Raw genomic sequence first — 6,997 nt, 5'->3', positions numbered from 1 at the left:
AAGGACACAAAACACCTTGAGTGCCCAGGAAACAGCTGCCCGACTATTGTTGTCTGGAGTTTTGGTTTATGGACAACATGAACCTCTCAACAAAGCCAAGTCCCATGCAGATGACAATAGGCTAAGTAAGAGGCCGAGTGAAGGGCAGGCAGTGTTAAATGAAGTGCAATGTCAGCCTTTTACTCGTTTTTTATTAGGCAGTCAAGTGGATGGTGCAGCTCTGTGGGAGGCTGCAGTAAAAGAGGAGGGAGGGTGCTTTCACACGTAGGTGTCTATCCTGTTATCAGGCTGATTCAAAGTAATGGAGGTGGCAAGCGGTGGCTGTAAAAGGGTCCATGCTCTCTCACAAACTGGCTAACACATATACAAAGAATACATATAAAAAGGCTCATGTCACTGGGATTCTTCTTTCAGGTTGTCTGATACTGAAAAGTCCTCAAGAACTAAAAGCCTTGACACAGCTGGTGATGAACAGGACTCTTTTAACTTCTTTTGTTGACTAAACCTAACAAAGTGAGATACAGGATGGAACCCAAGGGGCTCCTTGTCCCAGTTTGGTCATGTTTGAGTCAATACACTGTCATTTGTGCTGTTGTGTCATTTTTGGCCATACAAACTAAGGTTGCAAAGAAATTGAGAAGAAACAGAAAGGTTCCTGAAAGACATCAACCGAGCAGAGACAAAAAGCTTTGGAATGAGAGGATAAGCAGAGTCAAGGTGAAAGCTTTAAGGCTAAGAGACCCCCCTGGATGTTACTGCCCCGCTGAAAGCTGATCACAAGATGTTAAACAGGCAAACAACACGTGAATGGAACAGCTGAACGTCAATTAGCTTCTGCAGCCAACTGACTGAACACAGTCATCAATTTTAAAATGTTATCACAACACACATATAACCATTTAAAAACCTTGCTCCATAGAGCATCATGTACAGCCAGATGCTGCTATAGCTGAATTAACCTCTGGGTCCTGTATCACTTTTTCTGTGTTTGATTTTGGAGCCAACACAGCTGGTAAAACTTAATTTAACGCAAGACTTCACTGATGGTGAAGTGACACGATGTGAATCAGACCCAAGCGACAACCTCCGGACTAAAAATATGAGTCCAATGCAGAAGTGTTTAAAGCTGCAGTTCATCGAGGATCCGCTTGAGGCTGGCTCCGGAAGTACCGGAAGTCACATACACATGAATGGGAAAAAGACGATCTTTACAGCAGAAATAAACATGTTTACAGCCTGGTACAAAAGAAAAGTGTAGTTTGGATCGCTCATTTCTCAATCTGCTCTCACTGTATGGGGGAGGTGAATTATTTCTAACGTGGCAATTTCGAAGATATTGAGATTACTAGTCTACCAATGAGAGGCACAGCTGACTGCGGGAACACTGCAGCTGTTGGCTAGGAGGCTCAAACTCCGCCTCTTTACGTCACACTGGCTTGACTGAAGCAATATGGCTGCTTCACGTTCAAGTCTTCATTCAGCCACTGGGCCATCAAATTAAACAAACTCACTGGACTAACATCAGACATCCATATATCCAGGGAAACCTATGTCATTGACGTTGTTGTCGATGAGACTGTGACTGTGTGTAGACATCAAATCATAGAGGGCAGGTTGGGATACATCTGTAAAGTAGCGGGAGCTCTGATACTGTTCCAAACAGGCTGTTAAGCTGGCAAAATTCAAGGTTATCTTCCTCGGAAAATGCAATAAATTCAGTGGTATTGCCACAAACTGCTAAAGCTTTGGGTTGTCTCTGGAGACCTTTTTGCAGTTCTCAAATTGCCCCAATGGCACACACCATCTCATTGGTACAGAATATAAGATAGTAATAGAACATTCCCATTATGGGGTCAATAACCTTGCAGCTGGATATATATTGTGCATTCCAAATATAAATGACTTCTCCCAAGCATGTTAAAACAAGCTTTTCTTGTACAGTCGGTTCAAGGCAGAACAATTACACTCTTTCACATCCCTCTGTTCTGTTTAAAAGGTACTGAGGTGGAGCGGTGGGACAACAGAGCACAGAGTCATTGTTTTGATGTTGCGGAATCTCTTTGTAAGAAGACTACAGATAATCTGACTGTTGATCCTGAGCTTGGCAGATTTGACAATCTTTAGTTTGGGGATTTCTGAATAAGACTATGATCGGTTCAATAATCTTCTGTGTGTCACTGCCTAACCTGCACTCGTCTGTACCAGCCATTCACAGGGTTCCCACTCTTTCCCAGAGATCATTTTCCAGGACATTTCACATTTTCATTGATGATCAAGCTGGTATGACAGTCTAAATTTAGTTCCTAATTTGGTTCCTAAATAGTCTAATATGTTCCTCTCAGTGGAAGTCTACATTGAAAGACATGTAGTCTATGGCTATCAATGAAATCATCTCTTACATACTTAAAAATTATGGCAAATTGATAATAGAATAATGCAACCACAGATGTACAGCACTTCACTTTATTAGTGCAACCAAGTAACAATGATGGGCAACATCTCAGCTTTTCTTTTCTCAAAAAATATAAAATGAGCTAAGAAAAAAACAAAAGAGTCTGCAAAGGAATCAGGAAGCTGCCTTACTGAAATAAATAAATAATAATAATGATCAGAGGATCAGTGCATTAATGACCTAAATAGAACTGAAAGACAAAAATGGTCACAAATGTTTCTCAACTCAACTCAAACTCAAAATATACCTGCTTAATCATGATATTCATCCTGCTAAGTGGTTGATATAAAACAAAGCAAATGTCACGTTTTTTTATTTGAGTTACCGTAAACTCTGAAAAAATCGCACCGGTGTAAAGATGCTCTCTGTATTTGAAGATCTCTCAAAGATTTAAAAAAATGTAAACTGTCTTCCTGCATGGCGATGTCTATTATGATCAGTGATGTTTACAACGTGGAGTTTCTGTGCAGCTGTGTCGCTCTTTTTGTTCCGTTTGTTTTCACTATCGGGAGTTTGCACTCCTACTAGCTAGATCAGGGGTTCTCAAACTTTTTGGAGCCAGGGACCCCTTACAGGTGAGAAAATTGTCCATGGCCCCCTCATAATTGTAACACAGATTAAGCACATTAGTGATGTGTCATGATCAAAAGCTGCGGCTCTGAGAGCTGATGCTTTATAGTGAATCAGAAGAGCCGGCTCGCATCGAGAGAGAGCCGGCTCCCAGTTTTTTCCTTTCGCTGCTTAGCTCTCACAGTGCTCAGCTCCAGCTCTGCTCACAGCAGAACTTTGTTTTGATTGGTCAGCATGGCGGCCATGCGGCCAATCACATGTGAGGATATAGGATACATGTGATGGAGGGGAGGCTGTGTATCCTGGCTACATCTGTTCCTTCAGAGAGAGTCTTCTTGAAGACCGGGCAAATACTCACTGAGAGGAGAAATCAGATCAGCCCGTCCAGGCTGAGGCATCTGATTTTTCTCAATGCCAACCTGAGGACATTAATAATGTTTGCTGGATGGTTCTGGTTCTGTTTGCTTGAGTTTAGTTCTGGTTCTGTTTGAGTTTAGTTCTGGTTCTGTTTGCCTGAGTTTGGTTCTGGTTCTGTTTGCTTGAGTTTGGTTCTGGTTCTGTTTGTTTGAGTTTGGTTCTGGTTCTGTTTGCCTAAATTTGGTTCTGGATCTGTTTGCTTAAGTTCGGTTCTGGTTCAGTTCTGGTTCGGTTCAGTTCTGGATCGGTTCGGTTCTGGTTCGGTTCTGGTTCGGTTCAGTTCTGGATCGGTTCGGGTTCAGTTCAGTTCTGGTTCGGTTTTTGTACGGTTCTGGTTCGGGTCTGGTTTGGGTCTGGTTCGGGTTCGGTTCTGATTTGGTTCTGGGCTGGTTTGGTTTTTGTACGGTTCTGGTTCAGTTCTGGTACAGTTCTGGTTCGGTTCTGTTCGGTTCTGGTTTGGTTCTGGTTTGGTTCTGGTAGGGTTATGGGGGGTCTGTTTCATTTCCGGTTCGGTTCTGGTTCGGTTCCGGTTCGGTTCTGGTTCGGTTCTGGTTCGGTTCTGGTTCGGTTTTTGTTAGGTTCTGGTTTGGCTCTGATACAGTTCTGGTTCGGTTTGGTTCTGGTACGGTTCTAGTTCGGTTCTGGTACAGTTCTGGTTCAGGTCTAGTTTGGGTCTGGTGGGTTCTGGTTGGGTTCTGGTCAGTTCTGGTTCAGGTCTAGTTTTGGTCTAGTTGGGTTCTGGTTCGGTTCTGGTACGGTTCTGGTTCAGGTGTAGTTTGGGTCTGGTTTAGTTCTGGTTGGGTTATGGTTTGGTTTGCTTGAGTTTGGTTCTGGTTCTGTTTGCTTAAATTTAGTTCTGTTTCTAACCCTAACCAAAATCCTAACCCTCATCCTAATCATAACCCTAATCATAACCCTAACCCTAACCCTAACCCTAATCCTAACCCTAACCCTAATCATAACCCTAACCCTAATCCTTACCCTAACCCGAACCCTAATCCTAACCCTAACCCTAACCCTAATCCTAACCCTAACCCTAACCCTAATCCTAACCCTAACCCTAACCCTAACCCTAATCCTAACCCTAACCCTAACCCTAGTCCTAACCCTAACCCTAATCCTAACCCTAATCATAACCCTAACCCTAATCCTAACCCTAACCCTAATCCTAACCCTAACCCTAATCCTAACCCTAATCATAACCCTAACCCTAATCCTAACCCTAACCCTAATCCTAATCCTAACCCTAACCCTAATCCTAACCCTAACCCTAACCCTAATCCTAATCCTAACCCTAACCCTAATCCTAACCCTAACCCTAACCCTAATCATAACCCTAACCCTAATCCTAACCCTAACCCTAATCCTAACCCTAACCCTAATCCTAACCCTAATCATAACCCTAACCCTAATCCTAACCCTAACCCTAATCCTAATCCTAACCCTAACCCTAATCCTAACCCTAACCCTAACCCTAATCCTAACCTTAACCCTAATCCTAACCCTAACCCTAAACTTAACCCCCCCTAACCCTGAACCCTAACCCTAAACCCTAACCCTAAGGCCCTAACCCGTATCTCCGGAACCGGAAGTCCCACAGATTCAGGACCAAGCTCTACCCCACCATTTTCAGCCATGGGCTTTCCAACGGTACCACCCATGACTCTCTACAACCTTCCCTAACTCTAACTCTAACCCTAACCCTAAACTTAACCCCCCCTAACCCTAAACTTAACCCTAACCCCCTAACCCGTATCTCCGGAACCGGAAGTCCCACAGATTCGGGACCAAGCTCTACCCCACCATTTTCAGCCATGGGCTTTCCAACGGTACCACCCATGACTCTCTACGACCTTCCCTAACCCTATCCCTAACCCCAACCCCTAACCCTAAACCCTAACCCTAACCCCAACCCCCTAACCCGTATCTTCGGAACCGGAAGTCCCACAAATTCGGGACCAAGCTCTACCCCACCATTTTCAGCCATGGGCTTTCCAACGGTACCACCCATGACTCTCTACGACCTTCCCTAACCCTAACCCTAACCCTAACCCTAAACTTAACCCCCCCTAACCCTGAACCCTAAACCCTAACCCTAACCCTAAACTTACCCCCCCCTAACCCTAAAGCCTAACCCTAACCCCCTAACCTGTATCTCCGGAACCGGAAGTCCCACAGATTCGGGACCAAGCTCTACCCCACCGTTTTCAGCCATGGGCTTTCCAACGGTACCACCCATGACTCTCTACGACCTTCCCTAACCCTAACCCTACCCCTAACCCTAAACTTAACCCCCCCTAACCCTAAACCCTAACCCTAACCCCCTAACCCGTATCTCCGGAACCGGAAGTCCCACAGATTCGGGACCAAGCTCTACCCCACCATTTTCAGCCATGGGCTTTCCAACGGTAGCACCCATGACTCTCTATGACCTTCCCTAACCCTAACCCTAACCCTAACCCTAACCCTAAACTTAACCCCCGAATCTTGGTCCCGAATCTGTGGGACTTTCGGTTCCGGAGATACGGGTTAGGGCCTTAGGGTTAGGGTTAGGGTTAGGGTTCAGGATTAGGGGGGGTTAAATTTAGGGTTAGGGTTAGGATTAGGGTTAGGGAAGGTCGTAGAGAGTCATGGGTGGTACCGTTGGAAAGCCCATGGCTGAAAATGGTGGGGTAGAGCTTGGTCCCGAATCTGTGGGACTTCCGGTTCTGGAGATACGGGTTAGGGGGTTAGGGTTAGGGTTTAGGGTTAGGGGGGGTTAAGTTTAGGGTTAGGGTTAGGGTTAGGGTTAGGGAAGGTCGTAGAGAGTCATGGGTGGTACCGTTGGAAAGCCCATGGCTGAAAATGGTGGGGTAGAGCTTGGTCCCGAATCTGTGGCACTTCCATTTCCGGAGATACGGGTTAGGGGGTTAGGGTTAGGGTTAGGGTTTAGGGTTTAGGGTTAGGGGGGGTTAGGGTTAGGGTAAGGGAAGGTCGTAAAGAGTCATGGGTGGTACCGTTGGAAAGCCCATGGCTGAAAATGGTGGGGTAGAGCTTGGTCCCTAATCTGTGGGACCTTCGGTTCCGGAGATATGGGTTAGGGGGTTAGGGTTAGGGTTTAGGGTTAGGGGGGGTTAAGTTTAGGGTTAGGGTTAGGGTTAGGGAAGGTCGTAGAGAGTCATGGGTGGTACCGTTGGAAAGCCCATGGCTGAAAATGGTGGGGTAGAGCTTGGTCCCGAATCTGTGGGACTTTCGGTTCCGGAGATACGGGTTAGGGCCTTAGGGTTAGGGTTAGGGTTAGGGTTCAGGGTTAGGGGGGGTTAAGTTTAGGGTTAGGGTTAGGATTAGGGTTAGGGAAGGTCGTAGAGAGTCATGGGTGGTACCGTTGGAAAGCCCATGGCTGAAAATGGTGGGGTAGAGCTTGGTCCCGAATCTGTGGGACTTCCGGTTCCGGAGATACGGGTTAGGGGGTTAGGGTTAGGGTTAGGGTTAGGGGGGTTAAGTTTAGGGTTAGGGTTAGGGTTAGGGTTAGGGAAGGTCGTAGAGAGTCATGGGTGGTACCGTTGGAAAGCCCATGGC

The sequence above is a fragment of the Notolabrus celidotus genome, chromosome 11 (assembly GCF_009762535.1).
Source record: "Notolabrus celidotus isolate fNotCel1 chromosome 11, fNotCel1.pri, whole genome shotgun sequence".
NCBI lineage: Eukaryota > Metazoa > Chordata > Actinopteri > Labriformes > Labridae > Notolabrus > Notolabrus celidotus.
Note: the sequence above shows the minus strand (reverse complement) of the source record.